The following is a 22,389-nucleotide window of genomic DNA, read 5'->3' as shown; positions in this document are numbered from 1 at the left end:
ATGGCCTGTGCTTTTCTCATTTGGTTGGTCTTCATGTATTTCCACAGTAGCATTTAGTGAATATTACGAATTCTAATAACAATAAAGTAATTGTTGGTTTAAATAGGTAATCAATGCATCATTGAATTATATGTCTCCAGAGGACTCCGACTTACATTAATATAGCTCAGTTTATGTTCCTATTTTTCTTGATGTTAATTGAATCACTATTTATAGTCTCTTCTTAAATTCATTTTACTTTGCCTAACCTTGATTTTCTTACTAATTATTGATAGAAATTATGTTCAGTTTATGTTCCCAGCCTACTGTCTTGCAGTGCTGCCTAACCTCTCAGTGGATCTGCTGTTTTCTCCTAAGATCCCAAGGCCCAAAATTTCTAAGTCCCTGCCGGAGAAAGAGAGTCACCCAGGCGGGGACAGAGGCTCTCACAGACAGGGTCCTATCTGCTTCTCCTGATCTTCCAGGCTTGTCATAATAATCAGGAAGAAATTGGTTTGGGCTTTTGAATGTATTCTTCACAAAGCCCCATGGATTTCCTGTCTTAGCTCCCTGTAGCTGTAGACTTGGGTCAAATTGATTCTTTGATGTTTCATTCCAGTATTTTTAGTGGGTATTGAATTTGAGGTATTCATGTCTAGATTTCTGAAGCTTTTCCTTTTAGACTCTTTTCCTCTTTGTGAAGAAAATGCATCACTTCTCTGTGCTTTATCAATCTCTTGCATCCTACCTACTTATGTAATAACTGCTGAAACCCCAACAATTACATCTCATGGTCACGATTCCTAGAGCCCTCTATGCTCAGAGAACCCACAAGTGTTCCCCTGGGGCCCAACAAGACTTCCTAGTGACATTATGCAGATAAAGCACAGATACCTACATTTCAGATACCTACATGTGGCACTCTTTCTATTTTGCAACCAATCAGCTTAGAGGCGATCAGAATTGGTATGATCAGAACTCTGACTTCTGACCAACCCTAATGTACAACTTCTTATGGAAAAAAAAAATCAAAGAACAATTTGGTTGCCATGTAATCAGTTACACAACACTACTCTACCCTAAACCCAGAGGAAAACAAGAGCAAAAAACAAATCACAGAATGTGGTTTCAATAGTGTCAATTAAATGGGGTAATTTATAGCAGTAATTTAGTTAAATTGATAACAATAGGTGGTCTGGCACAGAGCTAGTTAGACCTAGAAACAATGTAGCCTGTAATTTTGCTGTTAATTCCAGCCTTGACAGATGCTACCACCTAGCAGAGGGAGTTCTGATCACGGGGGAGAGAAATGACACGTTTTCAGCTATGGAGAAAGGCAGCAATGTACTTGAGAACTGCAGCTGGGTGTTTCTTTTCCAATGATCACAAATACAGGGGCTCCTCTCTCTGAGGTTGCCTGCACTTTCTAAGTGTGTAACCTTTTAATCTTGAATTTTGTCTTTCCAAACCTTTCAAGGCGCCTCTCCTTGCTGAGGCTGCCGGCTGCTCTTCTCTCTTTACATAACTAAATAAAACTTTCACTCTGCTTCCAAAAAAAAAAAAAAAAACAAATACAGGCAAAGGAAGGAGGGGAGATGGGTTTAAGGTTCTGTAACATGAGGAAAACAATAATGGAAAAGTAGTCTTGGGAAAGAAGAACTTAATAACAATTTCTATATGTGTAAATCCACTTAGTCTTAACTTTCGCTACTAAATGACCATCCTAAGAACTGCTGTCATTTGTGTATGGGGTGCAGGCTGTGCTTATTAACCAGATGATTTCCCTGTCAACATAAAAACATGCCTGGTCAGAGTTTATTGGATATATCAGTATATTGGATATACTAAATGATTATTTTAAAGAGAGAATAAATTGGTTGTATCCACTGAGAAAGCTGAGTTTGTGCTCAGTGGGAAAGAAGAGGAAGAAGTAAAGGCAAGGATTCTCAGCTCTGGCAGTAGGGAACGTGCTTCCTCTAGGATGTCACCTCCCCAGTAGTTTGCAGCAGAGGACATAGGTGTGATCTCACCTGATCACATCAGGAATGCCTTGTGAAAGAATGATTGTGTATACCGTCAAAGACTGAAAACTAGTTCATTTTCCTGGCATGAAACAGTGTAACATGGCCTGGAACATTTTTTTAAGAAGTCCTATTTGTCTAGCATTGATAGAGAATACCAAGCTGAAGGAATAACAGGAGGAAAAAGTGAGCAGATTTATTTTATATCTTAAAATAGTACACATTCATTTGTCCACGTCGTGACTTCAGAACCAGCTATGCAGGCTGCTCTTGGAACAGTTCTCTGATGGCTGGAAGCTGTGTGTTGGTGTACTTTTGCACGTTTTATTTTATATTTTGAATTAGCTGCACTTGACTTATTTCTCCCACACACAGGGGAGGGCTAGTAGGATCTATGAATGCTACACGGGGAGTTTCTAAAGGCCAGTTCCGACAGCTGGTTGTCCAAGCAGCAATCACAGGGGAAGAGATGCATATTGAATATAGTTGGGGGGATCCTTCTTCAACAGAAACCCAGCCCCAAATGGCTTGAAGTACAAGGGAATGTGATAGCTCATGGAGGAGAGGAGTGTAGCTCCAGGGGCTGGATCCAGGGGCTTGAGCTTGTACCCCTGCCTTTCCATCTCTCACCTCTCATGCCCTCTGAATGGGACTTATCCCCAGGAGCTCTCTCTTCGTGATGCAGTCAAGTAACCCTTGGTCAGCCTGGTCTAGGCTACACATGTGTAAAATGGTGTTAATAACCCCACCCCCACAGAGGTTTCTAAGCATCGGCTGAGACACTGCAGTAAAGCACCCAGCACTGCACATGTTGCAGGATTAATAAAGAGTCTAACTCAATGCCAGCATGGGGTACAGGTATTTTTGTGTTTATAATACACATCATCTGGCCTTCCTGGGCTCGTCAATGCCCTGTAGAGAAATTTGACACGGTTCTGATTGTGGTATTTAAGGAAATGTACTTTCTCGTGATGAACACACATCAAGGGAAGTGTGACACAGTGTCCGAAGCCCCTTGAAAGGGAGGGAGAATTCGGCATGGTTTCTGCACACTGTCCCCCTCCAGGACTCTCATGCCCCTTCTCTCCTGTTCCACTCCCACCATCCTCCCACCGCTCTCATACCATGATGTCCAGTGAACCAGTAACAACAATAAATATAGAAGATGGAGGCCTTTCTCCCACAGGTTTGTCTGACGATCATATGAGCACTTCCACACGCTAGCGGCCAGTGTTTGAGGATTCCCCTCCTTTGCTCCCTGCACTTGACGTCATAAACGTTACAAGTCTTACATACCTTTAACCCATATTCAGTGTCAATTGTTAAGTAAAAATTGATACGTAACTATATCCTAACCACTAATTGATGGAATTATAGAAGACTTTGAGATTGGTCTACCCAATATTTATTACCAGTCTTCCATTTCTAAGGAACCCCCAATTTTGTTTGGACAGCCATGAGTCCAGCTGAAAGTCTCAACTTCCTAGACTTCCTTCTATATAGTGGTGACCATGTGGTAGTTCTGTCTAATAAGATATTATCAGATTTTTCTTGGATAAGACTTTTTGGGAAACCAGTTTTCTCTGGAAAGAAGGTAAAGACTTAGCTGGCACACTTTTTGGTCCTTTCTCTCCTTTTGTTGCCTGGAATGCAGATGTAGTGCCTAGAGACACAGCAGCCATTTTATGAGTGTGAGGAATGCAAGCCACACACTAAGGATGGCAGAGCAGGAAATGTAGGAAGAAACTGATTCCCTGGAGACATTTTGGAGATACTCTTCCCATTCATAACTACATACCTCTAGTCTTCATTTATCTAAGAGGAAAGGTATTTGTATAATTAATTTTTTCGAGTTTATGTTACATGCAGCTGAAGAAAACCTTAACTGATACTATGTTTAAAGCGCTCCAAGGGAAAATGCGATGCTAGGACTCTTAGTAAGCACCTTGAAAACACCAACAAAAATGGAGCCATGGGCACTTTTGAAAGACAAAACAGAAAAAATACACTCCACCCAAGAAATACTTGTTTTTTTGGTTTTATTTTGGTATTTGATCTCTAGGCATGTTGCAAAATGATTTTAAAATGTCAGATAGTGCACTTCCTTCCTTATTCCGTTTTTCAGTAAAAGCAGAGGGAGGATGGTGATAAAGTTTTCCCAGAAAATGTGTAGAAGTGCCCCATATAGAAAGAACTAGCACCCTGGCAGATTTCTTTATTGTCTTATGGCTGGACTGAATTGCTTTCTATTTTGCCTTGTAATTGTAAAATTGCAAGGATCAGTGAACATTGATCATCGATGCATGAAATGGACTCTAACTATACTTTATTTATAAATTTGTGCAATTGCCACTGGGGACAATAATGTCATAACTGCCAGCCTTCCTCTGCCATCTGAACCAGGGCATCAGAGTTCATGAGAAATAAATTAGTTGGCTTATATGAATATAATGCTTTGTACATGTTTAATCATGTTATTTTAAGTCATCAACAAAATAAACTTATATGACTGATTGTGTCCCAATCATGCAGGAATTGTACATTGTTCCACTCTCAGAATGGATACATTTTGACTTTATGGGAACAATGTAAAACATACAAGAATGATATTTTACCTTTTTCTTCATACTTACTGCCTGTTCTCTAAACATATATGTGAGTGTCATGGATGTAGAACATATAGCATCTAAGTGAGAAGTCTGGGGTCACCTTTCTCTGTTGTGTAGCAGGACATGCAAAATAAAGAGCTGACAGGTTGAAGCCATGTAGCGTGTTAATAAACAACAACAAAATTTTTTTGAAAGCACAAAAAGACCTGAAAGGAAACTGTTTTAGTAATAATGACTTTTGATTTGACCCAACAATAGATTTATTTAAAATAGCAGTTCAAGGCATGAAATAACCCTTCAAAGAATTTAAGCTTTTCAGTAATGCTGCAAGGAGCTGGTACTTGAACAGTTGCATCGGGCAGACATCAACTTGGGAGGAGAAGTAAACAGGACTCCAAAGTCATCTTTATTCCTTCCTCTGAAAACAAAGACAAATCACAACAGAACTAGAGTTATTACTTGGGCGTTGTCTCCTGTACTAGGTTTCTAAAAAACGGATTGTAGGCTTCTAAATTACTGCCCTTGCCTAAGTAAACTTCTGTCAAACTATCTGAAAAATTAAAAATGAGAAATAATACAACAGTAATCATCTTTGAAAATAGGGATCATCTCAGGTTGGGGTTCCCAAAAGCAGACACAAAGATGATGTAGAGGTGCAAGATGATTGTTTGAGTTGCCACCTGAGAAAGGAAAGTGGGGGTCAGGATTGGGCAGAGGGGAGGGTGGAGCCTGGTGCTGTCCGACACAGCCTCCCTGGGGAGGGAGCTCAGGGGTGGAACTGTCAGCAGAGTGGGCCTGCATCAGGCTGAGCAGGTGAGATGTTTATCTGCCTCCCACTCAGCTCTGGGTCTGGGTGCCCAGAGGGCCTGGCTGTAGACAAGGCAGCTCCCTGAAGCTGAGGCAGAGCCTCAGAGGCCCCTGAGTTGCAGCAGGCACCTGCCAACCACAGTGTCAGCCTCTGGGCAGCAAGTCCTTCTCTGAAGGGGTGTCCAGGTGATACATCTTTGTGCCAACAGAAGGGAAACGTGCAATGCTAAAATTTTGAGCAGTGTGTGTTCCCTGTGCTTGACAGTAACCAACAGTTTAAAAGCAACTGTGCCCTAAAGATTACACACATAGAGACAGTTAGAAGTAATAAACAAATTCAGCAAAGTTGCAGAAACAAAATCAACACACGAAAATCAGTTATGTTTCTGAAAACTAGTAATGAACAATCCACAAAGGAAACTGAGAAAACAATTTCAAAACTAATTACAAAGTCACAGTAATCAAAATGGATGATACTGACAAAAAGACAGATATCTAGACCCATGGAATAGAATAGAGACCCCAGAAATAAACCCTCACACATATGGTCAAATACTTTTTGATTACAAGGGTGCTAAGACCATTCAATGGCTGAAGGACAGTTTTTTCAACAAAAGGTGCTGGGAAAACTGGATATCTGCATGTAAAAGAATGAAGTTGGACCTTTATCTTATTCTGTATACAAAAATTAACTCAAATACTTACATGTAGACCTAAATTTATAAAGCTCTTAGAAGAAAACGGGAAAACTTCATAACATTGGATTTCACAAGGATTTCTTGATTTGGACACCAAAAGCATAGATAACAAAAGTAAAAATAGATAAACTGAATTACATTAAAATTTAAATAAGCACTTCTGTGTATCAAAGGACACAATCAACAGAGTGAAAAGGCAAACTACAGAGTGGGAGGAAATATTTGCAAATCATTTATCTGATAAGGGACTGGCATCCAGGCCACAACTCCACAGTAACAAAAGAAACAACCCAATTACAAAATGGGCAAAGGTCTTGAATAGACTTCTTTCTAAAGAGATTCTACAGATGGCCAGCAAGCACATGAAGAGATGCTCAGCATCACTAGTCATCAGTGAAATGCACATTAAAACCACAGTAAGATACCACCCTACATACGTTAAGGTGGCTACTACCTAAAAGACAGAATAGCAGGTATTGATGAAGATGTAGAGAAACTGGTGTCTTTCTGTGATGTTGGTGGGAATGTAAAATGGCACAGTCTCTGTGGAAAACAGTATGGTAGGTCCTCAAGAAACTAGAAATAGAATTACCGTGTGATCCAGCAGTGCCCCTTCTGAGCATATACCCAAAAGAATTGAAAGCAAGGTCTCAAGAGATACTTGTGCACCTGTGGCAACATTATGCATAACAACCAAAAGGTGGAAGCAACCCAAGTGTCCATCAGATGAATGGAAAAACAAAACGCGAAGAGTCATACAGTGGAATAATATTCAGCCTCAGAAAGGAAGGAAATTCAGACAAGACAGCCTGGGTGAATGGTTAGGGCATAATGCTAAGCAAAGTAAGCCAGGCACAAGACAAAAACCACATGATCCCACCTGTCAAATACAAAGTTAGATTTCCTGGTTGCTCAAAATGGTATTTAAAAATTTTTTTTGATTTCTAGTAGAGGAAGTGAAGTCTGGGGGAGATTGTGTTCATGTGATTGCTCCTTGCCAGTGCGGCTGCTTCTGGCTGGTGGGACAGAGCCCAGGGGGTGCAGGCAGTCCCGCAGAGAGCTCTTCCTCACCCGGAGAGGGACCCCTGCACAGGGAGTTGGAGATGAGATCTGGATTTGTTTATTGCCTTAAGAGAGGTGAGCCGTGGCGTCACAGTCAGGAAAGGGTGATGGGTGGCCAAGCCTGGATCCAGAAGCAGACAGCTGCAGGGAAGGTGAGCCTTCCTTGTGGGCCAGGAGGGAGGTGACAGAATCTGGGTTAAGAGTTAGCTGGTCTGGGCCCACATAAGTCAGAGCTCATGTGAAGGAGGCAGCTTCCAGTCCCATCAGCTGTCCCAATGACACATACGGGCTGGGGGCCCAGGGACGCAGGAGAAAGAAAGCCTTTTGAGAACTAAATGATAGAACATGCTAAGACACATTTTATGTTATGAGTGGAATTCTCCAGTTAGGGAGGGCCAGAAGCAGTGCTGTTAGACTTTAAGGAGCATTGACTGGCCTCAGGACATTTTAAAAATTCTAACCCAGGGGTCTGGGTAGGGCCAAAATGCAGCCATTGCCTGAAGCTCCAGCATGCTCCCCTGCTTGTCACACCCTTGCTGGGAGTGCCAGGTCCTCAGGACAGTCAAGCTGCAGAGTAGGCAGCATCTGAGATGTGGGCTGAAGGACAGGTGGGGGTTTACAGCCTGAGGGAAGTGGGTCACAGCGATGAGCCAGGACACGGAGACAATGTGGGAGATGGTGCAGAACATGTGATAAAAACATGGGCAGAGAACTAAATAGACGTTTTTCCAACAGAGGTGTCCAAATGGCCAACAGCTCTGTAAGAAGATGCTCATCATCGCTAATCACAAGGAAATGCAAGTTAAAACCTTCACAAGATATCACCTCACACCTGTTAGAATGACTTTTATCAGAAAGACAAGAAATAACAAGTGTTGACGAGGATGTGGAGAAAAAGGAGCCCTCCTGCACTGTTGGTGGGAATGTAAATTAGTGCAGCTACTGTGGAAAACAGTAGGGAGGATCCTCCAAAAATTAAAAATTGAACTACTCATGATCCAGCAGTGCCCCTTGTGAGTACATATCCAAAGGAAATAGAAAGAGGAGATTGAAGACATAGCTGCAGCCCCAGGTTTATTGCAACATTCATCACAACAGCCAAGACACAGAAACCACCTAAGTGTCCACAAATGGATGGATGATGAAGATTGTTATATATATGTGATGGAATATTATTCAGCCATGAGAAGGAAGGAAACCCTGCCATTTGTGTTAACACACATGAACCTTCAGGTCATCATACTACATGAGAAAATCCAGACAGGGAAAGACAAACACTGTATGATTTTATACTCATATGTGGATCTAAAACAGCCAAATCATAAAAACACAGAGTGAATGGTGGTTACCAGAGGCTGGGGGTGAGGGACTTGAGGAGATGCCATTTAAGGGTTCCAATATGCACCTAGTCAATAAATAAGCCTTGGAGAGCTGGCACAGATTGTCGTGGCTATGATCTTTGGTACTGTGTTATAAACTTCAAAGGCTAAAAGACTCGGTCGTAATGGTTCCCACAACACAAGAGCAATGATAATTACTGTAAAGAGTCAGGAAAAAGAACTAATAAAACTTAGCTAAACCTTAACAGCAGACCATTCCGGAATAGTAAGAGATTCAGTGTCTAAACTTAGAGAGAGACCAGATCAAAGGAAGAGAGAGCGAGAGGCCAGCCAAGGGCTATTTGAATCCTAGTTTACTAAATCCCCATGGTTTACAACCCTGATATCCACCCTGGCAGGGCCCTTGCTTATTTTTATACTGCTTCTCACTTTAGGTCCCTGTATCTTAAACCGGCTAATAGCCTTTGTTAGGGAAAGAGTGAGTGCTGTTCAGGTGCTAATGCTGAGACCGCAGTATCATTCACTCACACAGCAGGAAGAAACAAACATTCCATGATTGGAATGGTCAAAGGAAAGTGGGGAAATGTAGAATCTAAGCATTAGTAAGATTAGTAAATTAGCATAATCATAGCCATCTTAGAAACCTAGAAACCATTTTCTGAGAGTGTGACTCAGAGGAAAAAAAAAACAAAAAAAACAAACCCTGGGCCTGGGTAAGGCCTTGAAAAACAAGTTAATCATGAGCATCGGGTGGTGGGCAGCTGTGACCCTTGGTCAGCTAACCTTGGTCAGTAAATCTTACATACCAAGCTTATCGTGCAGAACCTCCCTAACCATTGAGGAGTAGTCTTACCCTGCCCTTGCTTAACCCCAGGATATATGTCTTGCAAGAATAATGTATAGTTATAGAAAATTGCTATGAGTTAAGTGCTTTGAAATTGCTATATAAACCCTTGGCTCTGAGTGCTCGGGGTCCTTGTTGAGACCCGCTGCATCGGGCTGACTTGGACCTCAGCTAGCTGGCTGAATAAAGACTTTGCTTGAATTTACATCTCTATGCCTGTGTAGTTTGTTCTCTGGGGAAGCCTCGGAAGCCTGGACCCTAACAATTACGTGATGTGACCAAGGTGTTAGTCGATACACACCCTAATCCTAAACAATATTATATGTCAATTATATTTCAAAAAGGAAGGGGTTACCTTTCAAAAAGGTTAAGCTAAGATGCTTGAACCTCATCTATAAAGAGTGGGTTCATGGAATTGTTATCTCTAAAAGTTGGAAAGGGGACTTTCTTCATGTAATAACTGCCAATGTAGAGAAGGATAGGCCAAAGTCAGGGCGAGGGCAGACTTCTCAGGTGACCCTGAAACTCTGGCTGGGAGGGAGCTGGAGGGTCAGCCCTGCCTTCCAGGCAGGGAGTGAGGAGCACTGGGTGGGGGCGGCCACAAACCCAGCCGAGTATGTGTCTGCTGGCAAGAACTGAAAACAATCTCTTGTTCAGTTCTGGTTTCTGCAGAGCATTGTTTCTTACAGTTAGATTGTGTAATTGTGAAGAGAGTAATGTTTGATTGTCATGGACATGGGGGACTGATGGGACAGCCAGACTGCTCATTTCTGCACCCTGTCCCCTCATCCAATATTGTCCCCAGGAGGAGGAGCAGAGGGACACACATCAAAGTGACAGTCCATCCAAGTTAGAGAGATTGGCAGCCCCTCACAGGTCACTCACAAAGACCACAATCTCTTCCCGTTGAAAACTGACTAAAATCAGTAACTCTGAGCTTTACTGAGAAGAATATAGTATCTGTTCTAGAATGAGCTAGTAAAATACTCAAGGTTTTTCTTCAGTCTGAGTAAGACCATAATTTGTGACCCTATTACTCTCTACCCAGCCCAAGAGCTGGTCTATGATGACACTGATATTTCATTAATGGCAATATTGTATTTTTCAGTTGTATCTTTAGTCATTTTTATTTGATTATATTTCAGATAACTAAATAGCAACACTAAGCATAATGTATAATGTAGGTATGTTCCTTTGGTTAGCAAAACTTTTCACAGACTGTATCAATTTGAAAAACTTTAAAAGCCAACACAGAGATAACAACATAATAGAAAAGTGGGCAAATGATGAAATATGAATTCAGAAAGTACAAAGGGACAGTACACATGTAGGCAAAAGTCAAGTACCACTGGGATTTGAAAATCTCTCACCACGTCGATCAAGAAGAGAGGAAATAATGAAGTCCTGATAATGTCAAAAGTGTGTAGAAACTAGCTTCCTTTCAGTAGAAATATAAGCTAACACATTTTGGGAGTAGTTGGCAACAGCTTTGATGGCTTCCGAATTTTGCTCGGCATTTAAATCACATCATTGTCTCCGTATAAACAGCAAATTCTGTAAGGAGTGAGTGGCAACCCAGGAAGGCTACTGGGACTCAGCTCAGAGCCATGTCTCGGACAGTTTCTGGCATAAAAACCAGGGTAGAACATGGCATCATTCATTTACTGATACAATGAATGAATGAGCACGGTCAGCTTCAAGGGCAAAATAAACAGACATTCACTGGGTTAGCTACAGGGAGATTGCTGGGAACCATACATGCAGAGTTTCAACTGTGTGTTTGGGGGAAAAAAGAGGGATGGGTGAGTTAGGGAGTGAGCTGGAGGTTGTGGTGAGGAAATGGAGAGACCAAAAGTAGCAGAATTTGCAGGAAGTTATGGTGGAAGCCAGAGCCAGGTGACTAACAGGAGGGATATATGAGTCAAGGGCTTCGTATTTTGGATAGCCAATTCTTTCCTTCCTTCCTTCCTTCCTTCTTCCATCATTAATATACAATTACATGAGCAACATTGTGGTTACTAGATTCCACCCCTTCTCAAGTCCCCACCACATACCCCATTACAGTCACTGTCCATCAGTGTAGTAAGATGTTGGATAGCAGATTCTTGAGCAGTTTTTAATGTTGATGAGTAGACAGAGAAGGTCAGGTTGAATATAAACCAGAAAGAAGATAACTTACAGCTTAAGGTGTCTAGGCATTGAGAAGTGGTGTAGCTGAGTCCCAGAGCATATGGGAGGGTCTTAGAGGAAGAAACCATAGGGCACCTGCCCTGGGTAAGTGGGTGTGGGTGGGGGGAAAGCAGAGAGTGAAAATGCAGGTGCGGATATAGATTGGTGATGTGAATGTCAGATAGATCAGTGGTTAAGCTCAGAAAGAGTTGGAAACGAGAGCTTTTTTGAAAAATACATGGAGCTTTTAGGAGAAGGGGAAATATTTGAAAGAATCAGAGGATGGGAAAATGAATTGGTTATAGCTTACGGACTTTAATGAATTGTAAGGGAATGAAACATCCCTCCATTCTGGTTGATTTTAATGAAGAACAGTTTTTTCTCCTGAATATTTCCGTGTTTGCTGTAAAAATACACTATCTTTTTTATTCCCAAACGTAGGTAATGATTATGAATGAAAATATAAAGAAACTCCCCTTGAAATATGATGTAGCTTATATGTCTACTGGTTATTGCTTTTCCCATTTCCCATTTCTTTAAGAATCTGGTGGAGTTTGATAGAAAGCCTAGAGGCTTCATAAATATGTCATAGACACAAAATTGAATAAAGGGAAAAACGAATAATAATACATTTCAAACCCCCTCCCCCACTTTTGCTTGGGAATAGAAATGACTGGGAAAGTCTTGTTTGCTCTGTGTAATTCAATGTAAAAAACAGTGAGTGAAATGATAGTTCAAAATAGTAAAACTAAGCTGCATTGCTGAACCATTTTATAAAAATATGACTGCTTATATTCCAGTCAGAAGGATTGTAACTGCCATGTATCTTCAACTCTTTATTTTACTAGAAATAATCATAATTGTCGATTTATGATTATTTGGTTCAGGTGACAAGGAATCTTACATAAACTCATGTATATAACCAAGTCTTTCAATGAGAAGCATCTGTCTTTCATTTATTAATTTGTCAGACCTTGAAGGTATTCTAGATGCAAAATTTTTGTTTGGGTATATTGAAATGGATTGAAAACACATTTTCCACTCTGACTTTTCATTTTCTAATATTTCACAGAAGTTCATAATTTTAATGTAATCTAATTTATCAGGACATTCCTTTATAGTGAATGGTTATTGTGTTCTGTTTAGGAAAGTTTAGCTTATTCCCAAGGTCAAAAGATATCCTCACATATCACTCCATAGAAGAATATTGTTCTTTCATCACTTAGATCAGAATCTACTTGGAATTGATTTTTGTCTATGGTACGAAGTTGAAGCCAATATATTTCCCCTTGTGAATATCCACTTGATCCATTATGATTTTTTCCAAAGACTGTCCTTTCCCCCATTGTGGGTAATTTATCCCATATTTTGTGCTTTGTAGTCCAGTATTTTTATTCTCTAGGTGTTTCAAAGCCAAAAAAATATTATTACTATTTTTACAAAGTCTGTATTTCTTTGAATTTACACACATATTTATCATTTTTCTTGGTTTTCATTACTCCTGTTATCTTTATTCTTTCTTCTAGGATCTTTTTTTTGAAGGGGTATCTTCTGGTTACAAATTCTAGCTGGTTTTATCTGTCTGAAATGTCTCATTTTGCCTTTATTTATAAATTGTATTTTAATGGGTATATAAATATGAAGTGACATTTATTTTTTTTCAACACTTTGAAAATTGCACTCTGAGATCTCCTGGCCTCCTTTGCTTCTGTGGAGAGGTCTTCTCCTCCTACAAAAAACAGGTACAAACCTAGGAGATATATGGGGCATGGTGAAGGTTTACCGGTATTGAAGGAGAGCCCCAAAATAAGAGAGGAGAAAAGAGGATAAGCAATATTGGAGTCATTAAGGCCTAACACTTCAGCAAACTGATGAGAGATAGTAAAGCAAAGACTGAAGTACACAATGAATCCTACACAAACTTCTTATGAAGGGAAGCATCCCAAGGGTAAGCACAGAACAATTGATAAAAGCTAAGCGCAGAGAGAAATCATAAATGAAGCCTTTGATTTGAAGACACATACAGGAAAAGATGGTTCTGTTCATTTCCTCCTGCCCATTCTGGTTCTGAGTGGGATAGCTGCTCTGCCACACGCTACATGCAATTACCACAAAGAAGAAATGACACTGATAGTTTTTTAAAAAATGCAACCAGGTCCTTATGAAGTCAAATAACAGAGATAGGGACCAAGAGCATTTAATACACACATGATATTCATGCATCTTTTATCCCTTGACCCCTGGAACCTGTGGTAGTTCCTGCCATGGAAAGATGGTGGGCCCGCAGTCAGTAGGGGCAGCCAGGCGGTGGTGCTATCGTGGGAGGGGATCAGCTCGGGGAGTGGGCAGCCTGGCTGAGGCTAGCCGAGTGTGAGCTTTGGAACCTTGGTGGAATCACCACTTTTTTCTTATTTTCCTCACCTCTGCAATGGAGCCAATAACTTCTCTTTCTTCCCCATGTATGACGTGTGGATCAGAACCAAAAAGAGAGACTGATATGAGTCTTATATAAACTTTGAAGAGCTATAGGAAGATGATTAATAGCTGATTTTTCTCAGGATTGTGTGGTTCAGCAGAGAGGATGGAGATATCTATATGAGAAAACACAATCAGATGTATTCCCTGGATATTATATGTTACCTACAGAATTAAGGCTACTTAAAAGGCCCATTTTCCCAAAGTTACATGAATTTTAGGGGCCCAGAAAGAAGATAAACTATTCTGACATCATGGACCCTAAGCAGAATGGCTTAAGTTAGAGCTGGCGCTGACCAGCCTGGAAACATGAGAGAAGAAAAGACTAACCATTCCCCATGTCTGTCTTCCCTCCCTGGGGGGGAATGCATAGGAAGGGCTTGGGATCCCAGCAAACCTCATGCCAACGCTTGTGGGAAGTTGGAAGCCTCTCCCTCTGAACCCTGGGAGCTTCATTAGATCGTTGGATGGTAGAAGACCACTCATCTTCCTGGAACAGGTTGATTCTTAATTACTTATTACTTCAGCCACATCTCAAGTTCTAGAGAAGAGACTGAATGAAAACATAAGGCATTACTGGTGTTGTCATTATCGGTCTATTTCATGTGGATTTGGTATAAATAGGGTCTTTAATACTATCAAAAGATAGTGGCAGTACTCTGGCTGTAATGGTGTAAACTACTTTTATACACATGGAAGTGAATGAAAGATGCATGACAAAATGAATCCATCACTTCATAAACTGAAAAGCAAGGAATTGATGGACACATTTGCTGCAGGAAAATCACTTAGAAGGTGAGGAATTACAGATGGCGTATGGGCTCCTTAGGAGAGAGCAGGGCATCCTCCCTCTCTGCCAGCCCTTGAGAACAGAGTATTATTACAAGAGCAGATGAAACTAAAGGGGAAATATTTTAGGAGGTATTAATAATGAAACAACAAGTTGGAATATGGTGATGACTGAAACCTCCAAGTACTGTCACTCCAAATTCTGTTGGCTGGCATCTTACTGGAAAATTATCTGGTTTTATTGATGTATCTACAGTGTAAAGTTTCTCTCATAACTGCTGCCTTTAGAAAAATGGCCAAAATGCTATTTTTATTGTGCTGAAGTTAAAGTTATAAAAACCTGCCATTTTTTGTAAACTAAAGGCAAGTGAAAGAAAAAGGAAATAGGCTATAAAATGAAAGTAGAAATATAATTAAAATAATTATGGCAACTTAAATTGGAGGAAGAAAATAGAAATATTTCTGTGAAAGGCCCTTGTAGGAAAACTCTGAAAGGCTTCAAAGGCAAATCACAAATGATTTTGAGGTTGAAGTATAATCACAAAATCCAGTTAGATGCGATTAATATGACAGAAATACAATGGCTGGTAAATTGACTGTTTAATGAGTAATACAGAACCAATTTTCTCTCCTTACCCAAGCAATGGATTGCCTTCATGTCTTGCTGGGAAATTGGTGGAATTACATGACTTTTTCTGTGAGAAGAAGGAAGAATTAGCAAAACATTTGAAATTAGACTTACCAGTAATTTTCAAAAGTTATTAGTTGAAAATTCTTATTCAAAAAGATTCCTCCTCCCCAAGCTTCCTTCGTATGCTACATCTATAGCTTTTCTTCTTCCTTCCTAATTACAACCCTTAAATAGAATTCGTGCCTCATATCGAATTTACCGAGTATCATAATTCCTCCCGGTGGTAAAGATACCTCGAGACAAGTGCTGGGCATAGAAGCCACAGGGCATAAATCTGCAAAGAAGTAAAAAGCTAACCTTTGCAAACAATATGGCTTCTCTCTCACTTACCAACTTTACATTTCCCTGTATGGCCCCAGAAGATGACTGGTTAGCCAGAGACGGGTAAGATTCCTCAAGGGAGGAACAACCTAAGACAGGCACAGTCGCAGGGGGGCCATCAGGTGAGAATTTGGGGATCAACAGAGGTGAGGCTCAGAACCTCACCCCCCCTGCTTTGAGAGAAATCTTCTGCATCCGTGGATGTCTTGATGCCCTTGTCTAGCCTGGATTAATACTTAGTCCATAGGCACACACCTGATCATCTGATCATCTATATTTGCCTTCTTACAGCACTAAACTATGTTTTCTACCCTTATCTTGCATCTACCTACCACTTCAGCATTTTATTAAAAATAAAAATAATAATAATAGTAGGAGAAATGTGGGATCAACATATAGATCAAGCACAAAAATCAAACGAATATTCATATTTGACCTGATTGTTTATAGGTCATATTGCATGATCAAAACCGAAAGTTTCTGTGATGAATGCCCTTGTACTGTTCACCATGTAAGAATTTATTCACTCTGTAAGAATTCGTTCACAATGTAAGAACTTGTTCGTTATGCTTCAGAAGATTGGAGACTGACGAGAATTAGGCTTGAGATGGATTAATGATTGTACATTGAGCGTTGACCCCCCTATACTGAATTTTATTGTTGTTAACAACCATTTGATCAATAAATATGAGAGATGCCCTCTCAAAAAAAAAAAAAAAAAAAAAAAAAGATTCCTCCTCTTCCTGCAGTGAGATGCTGGTTTTGACCCTCAGGCTGAATCAGTCCCCACCCCCGTCCCCCACAGATATTCTTGGCCATGACTGCCTATTCTTTTCATTTATAGGACTTACCACAGTTTAAATAATATATTTATTAGTTTTCTTCTGTGTTTAGTATCTGACTAAATTTGAATGGAGAGTTCTTTGAAGGCAGGAACAAAATTCTTGTTCATCAAGGTAGACTTTGTGCCTAGCACAGGGCCCAGAATCATTTCTCTGAATATTAGGTGAATGAATACATACCCCAGAGCTTTCCATCACTGTTGTCTGAATTCCCTGTACAAATGCGATCTTTTACGTTTGAACTGATTTCCTTTTTAGATAAATTGAAAGTGCTTTTGTGTGTTGCCTTTGAATCCCACAAACATCTGTGAAGTTAAAAGGAATAATTATTCCCATTTAACACAAAAGGAACTTGATAAAATAAGTTGCCTTAAGTTACATTGTAACAAATCAAAGACTCCAGAGATCAGAGAGCTCTGAAGTAAAAGGGTTTATTGAGCCTTGACAGGTGCAGCCCGAACAAGGACTGAGTCCCCAGACTTGTCTGCCAGACTCAAGAAACAGAGCACACTTGTGTGGGTCCCAGGGAGAGGGAGTTGTTAAATTCACCTTGTCTGCAGGGAAGGAAGGTGGGCTTACGCAAAGTTGGGAAAGGCCGGGGTGGGTGGCTAGTCCATAGGGGAGGCTCATGGGTGGCTTGTTGATGACGGTCAGACACTGGTCATGTGAATGGAGATGTGGTGGTCCTGGGACTTCTAGATGATTGCTAACATGATTTCACCTGGAAATGCGGAGTTTCTGGTTAGTTATGGCTATTAACTGACTAATAACCTTCCCTTGTCTCTCTCCCCCATTCTCTGGCCCTTATGTCACTTAATTTAGGACATTTTAGAATTTTTCCTTAGTTACAGAAAGGGGCAGATTCTGGTCTCAAGCTCAGTTCTTTCGTGTTCAAGTCTAGTGATGTTCTTTATAGCAGTGACTTGCTGTTGAGTAGGTACTGATTGATATTGTCTTTTGGCCCCACCATCAAGACAACATTCTGAGCACACTTCATGCAGAAATAAGTGAGAATCCCCATGGCAATATTTACTTTCCAAGCAGCTTCTGAAAATTCTGGTGTCCTGAAAGTCTGTGAAATGCCAAAGACAACCAAAAGCCAGTATCGATTCTCTGCCAGAAACTTTGAATACAGCATAACATTTCTCTGAGCAATAAAGAGAGGTAGAATTCTCTCCTTGTAGAATTGAGAAAAACTGATGTCAGAGAAATGATGGATATTGCTTCTGGTCACACAACTAATAAATATAAGTGTTGGGATTTGAAGCCAGGGATCTGTGACTTGCTAGAAAGTTCCACCTTTCCCACTGAGCATGATATTACCCCTCAGAGAGTAATCATTTGTGCCCCAAATCCTCCAATAGAGGAAAATGCACTGACAGCCTAGCAAGGAATTTTCATCACATGAATATCCCTGTGTGCAATGCTCCCTAGATCCTTTGGCAATCCCTACTAATTCCAGTTGAGTGCCGATAATTCATATTTTTTTCCCACAGAGGTGATCATCAATCTTGATGAGATGTGGAACATGCTTGAATTAAGGCAAACAGGCTATATTGGTCTGCTTGGGCTGCCATAGCAATACACCACAGACTGGTGGGCTCAGGCCACAGAAATTGGTTTTCTTAGAGTTCTGGAGGCCAGAAGTCCAAGATCGCTGCCTGTAGGGTTGGCTCCTGGTAAGGCCTCTTTCCTTGACTCTACAGAGGGTGCCTGTGATACTGTGATTTATTACAAGAAATAAATATTCGGTCTTCATCCCCATCTCTGGCTTACAGCTCCCCAAACCTGTGGGATTTCCGAAGTGTGGAGAGTAGTAAAGGTGACTGGGAAAGCACCTAAGGATGGGGGACTGGCTGCCAATGGAGCCACCATGTGATTGGTGGATTGGAACTTTCATTCCCACCCCCTGCCCTCCTGGGACTGGAAGGAGCTGGAGGTTGAATCGATCACCAATCGCCAATGATTTGATTAATCTTGCCTATGTAATGAGGCCTCCATAAAAACCCAAAGGGATGGGTTCAGAGGTTTCTGGGTGGGTGAACACCTGGAGTTAAGGCGGAGTGGGGCATCTGGAGAGGGCATGGAAGCTCCATGTGCTTTCCCCATCCCTCATGCTAGGCATCTCTTCATCTGGCTGTTGATTTGTGTCCTTTATCATACCCCTTACTAGACTGGTAAACCTGTTTTCCTGAGTTCCACGAGCTGCTCTAGCAAATTAATCAACCCAAGGAGACGGCTGTGGGAACCTCTAATCTGCAGCTGGTGGGTCAGAAGCACAGGTAACAGCCTGGAGCTGAGAATGCTGTCTGATGTAGGGAGCTCAGGGGCAGTCTTATGGGAAGACTGTGGAATCTGGTGCTATCTCCATGTAGATAGTATCAGAATTGAGTTGAGTTCTTGGGCATGCTGCTAGTGTTCAAGAATTGCTTGTGTTGTGTGGGGGACCTCTGCCTCCCACATTGGAATTGGTCTCCGAAATCACTGATACAACATGTGGAAGGAGAGAGGGAGAGACATCTCTGGTATTTCTTCCTCTTAAAGCACACCAGCCACATTTTATTAGGGACCCACACTTCTGATCCCTTTAACCTTAATTATCTCTTTAAATAGCCCATCTAACATTGGGGTTAGGAATTCCACATGTGAATTTTGCACAAATGCAATTCAGCCCGTAACAAAGGCCTTTCACTTTGTAGTTTTCTTGTTTGGGACTTTACCAGTACAACTTTCGCCTTCTGGAGGATTGCCTACATCATTAAGGCCCATTTTAAAGATAGTATAGGTTAAAGGGTGCTTTCTGGAAGTTTACATAAATGTAACTGAACTTCGGAGGGTTTCTGGTGGAATTTCATTACCTGTAGGAGAGGTTTACACCTCAGCATCGAGGCCACTCAATGCTTGCTTCATCACATTCTCATTTGTAAATTTGATTAAGTGACATCTTCAAGGGCTGATTTTATTTTGGACACATTATAGGATTTTCAAGAAAATTTTTCTTTCTTCAACTTCAATAACCAACAATTAAAATGATTAAAATTACATTTATTGAATATGCTTAAATTAGATTCCTGGAATTTGGTCACTGCCCTTTAATAATAATCTATTATTTCAAGTTAATTTGTTACTGATGCCTTCTAGCATTATTTTGAACTTGCACTCAGAGAGTGAGATGATCATTCAAATATTTTTCACTATATTAATTTAAGAAAACAGTCTGTGGTGATGACTAAAGTATTTTTGGTGTGGTGCTTCTAATGGACTGATGTTAGGAAGACCATTCTTGTTTCTCTATTGTCAGTACATATACTGCTTCATTGAGGGAGTTCTCTCAGTTCAATAAATGATTTTAGAATGTCACCTAAGTGGTCAAGCACTGAGCTGGTACTGCCAGAGACATATGCCCTCTGCCTTTAAGTGGTGTGCAGTTGAATGTGAATGAAAAGGCCTGGCCCTGTGTAACTACGAAGCCCATACAATGGTGATGCTGTAACAGGAGCCACAGGGCGATCATGGGTAGGCGAAGGGAACCCCAGCTCTGGCCGTGAGGCTCCTTGGAAGTGGGGCAGCTCCCCTTGACCAGAGGGAACAGGGACGTGGAAAGGGATGACACTCATGCAGATGGAATGCAGGGGATTTTCTGCAATCCTAGGTGTTCCCCCAGTGCTGGGAACTGAGACTGGCATGGGATCTGGGGCCAGGTTGTGAAGGGCTTGGAGAGGTGGGCTAAGAGCCCAAAGACGTAAGGAGTCTTCACTTAGCTCAAGGAATGTCGGTCATGCACCAGCCGTCACTGCCCAGGCTCCCTGCTGACTGGATGAAGCCACTCTGCCTTTGAGGGTCTTCCTGCCCAGTGTGGGCAACAGATGGTCAATGGAGAGAGTCAGTGTGGTGGGTACAGTTCTAGAGACATGCATGCTGAGTTAAGGAGCCCCAAAGAGAGGAGTCTTTCCTGGTCATTGAGGTGGTAGTTACAGTATAGTCACTAAAACAAAGTGGCATTACCATCAATAATAGTGTTTTTGTTTCCTTTCCAAAATTATGTTTCAAAGGGGAATGACAAATCCATGAATTTCAATTAGTTTACATCTTATATTCCTTTACTCTGAAATGATGTCTGGTAATTCACAATCCCAACAGCTGACCTGCCTAATTGGAAGAGAACATTTTACTTTTAATCCTTTAACTCAAAATCTCAGCCCAACAAAAATGAATGGCTTCCTCAAGTTGGAATTTACAAATGCCAAATCTATAACATCTGTTATTAAAAGCCTTTAGTTAGCTTTGTCTTCTCATGGAAACTTGCCTGTCATATTAATAATCCATTGTTTCAGGCACTGGGTAAAATGAAATATTCAAGAAAAGAAAATACTCAAATTCACTTTAAAAAATTACAACCAATTCATGCTATTTATTTATTTTGATAACTGTTAAGTAGTTAGTTCACTGTTTTAGAAATTTGGGAAGTGAACTAAAACGCTAAATCTGTGGATTTAGTCGAGCAATTACCATGTCTTATTAGATTCCAACCGGGTTTCATAGCATTCTGTAGGAGTAGAATTTAAACCAGGACGTTCTCTGTAGGCTGCATTTGATACTGTGAGTATAAAGTCGTTGTGCCATAGGAAAAGGATGTCATAAATACACACTAATCTGTTTTGCTTACTGTCTGTTATAAATTTCAGTCATGTTTGTTCAGCCTTAAGCTCTTACTGTAACATGAGGGCAAATGTTAGCTATGGAGAATGATACGAATGCTAAGATACAAGGACACTTTCCTCAGGAGCCTGCAGTCTATTCAGGGATAGTGATCTCTATGGAAAAGAGGGAAAGTTCTGTGAGAAAGTTCAGACTGTAAGGAAATCAGAGGAAAGAGACACTGGTTCTTTTGGAAGGAGGGGCACTGGGTTTGTCCTGGCAGGATGACTGTGGGGTGGAACACTTCTTTCCCACTCCCCATGTTTCCTTCCATCGGGAGAGCCTGATGAGTGTAACTCCCACCTCTGTCCCCTTCCCTCTCTCTGCCCTAGGATTGGTCATGTTACCAAATAGGTGATTAAAGAAGGATATGGCTGTTGGTTAAGTTCCTTCCTTTTCTTCTTTAGATTGTGAGCTTGCCTGCAGGGATCGTGGTCCTCTGCTCCTTTTAAGCTCTGTCTTACGTGGGCAGGTAGCTCAGTGAGAGAGGCCTGCCCAGTTTGTCCCTACCTGTGACTGGGTCCATAGTTCTATGTGACTATGGGATTGATTGACAGTCCGATTGGGCCTTTTACTTTAATCATTTTCCTCTACCTTAGGCTGTGGCAGACCCTGCTGGGCATTCAACAAAATTCATCCTTTTTGCATGGAAATGGGACCGCAGCCAGGCTCCAGGATGACTGTATCTTCCAGCCCCCTTTGCCAGCTGTGTGCAATGGCCCAGTGAGGGCATCAGTGTGGATGGAAGGGCCAAATGCTGGGCCTCCCAAAGCCATGTGCTTCCTCTGCCCTTTTGCCATCCGCTGGCTGGGGGCAGGTGCAGGGGACCCTTTGGGAATGTATGTCACAAGCTGCAAGGATCCCAGGCCCTGAGCTGAGCCACTGTAGGGAGAAGTGTTGAGCATGAATGAGAGCACATGCCAGGAACTGCGATTATTTACTGTACCATGGGACTGTTAGCCTGTATGTGTTCATACAGTCTAGACATTGAGACACAGTTATAGTTCCCTTCCAGTTTAGTCCTGTGTTTAGTCCTGTTGATTT

General features: G+C 41.3%; 1 long non-coding RNA gene across 1 annotated transcript in view; it reads right to left on the bottom strand.

Annotated features, from left to right (window-relative positions):
• Nucleotides 1-4,865: 4,865 nt before the first annotated feature.
• The window catches only part of LOC140849114 (uncharacterized), a 48,401-nt gene continuing 30,877 nt past the window's right edge, over nucleotides 4,866-22,389 (bottom strand). The window contains exons 3-6 of the long non-coding RNA XR_012130695.1: nucleotides 15,430-15,488; nucleotides 14,402-14,557; nucleotides 13,951-14,120; nucleotides 4,866-5,027 (exon numbers count right to left, since the gene is read on the bottom strand). This is a non-coding gene — a long non-coding RNA (uncharacterized lncRNA). The remainder of the gene's footprint in view (nucleotides 5,028-13,950; nucleotides 14,121-14,401; nucleotides 14,558-15,429; nucleotides 15,489-22,389) is intronic.

The sequence above is a fragment of the Manis javanica genome, chromosome 1, assembly GCF_040802235.1.
Source record: "Manis javanica isolate MJ-LG chromosome 1, MJ_LKY, whole genome shotgun sequence".
Classification (NCBI taxonomy): domain Eukaryota; kingdom Metazoa; phylum Chordata; class Mammalia; order Pholidota; family Manidae; genus Manis; species Manis javanica.
This window is presented reverse-complemented; position numbering and strand designations above follow the sequence as displayed.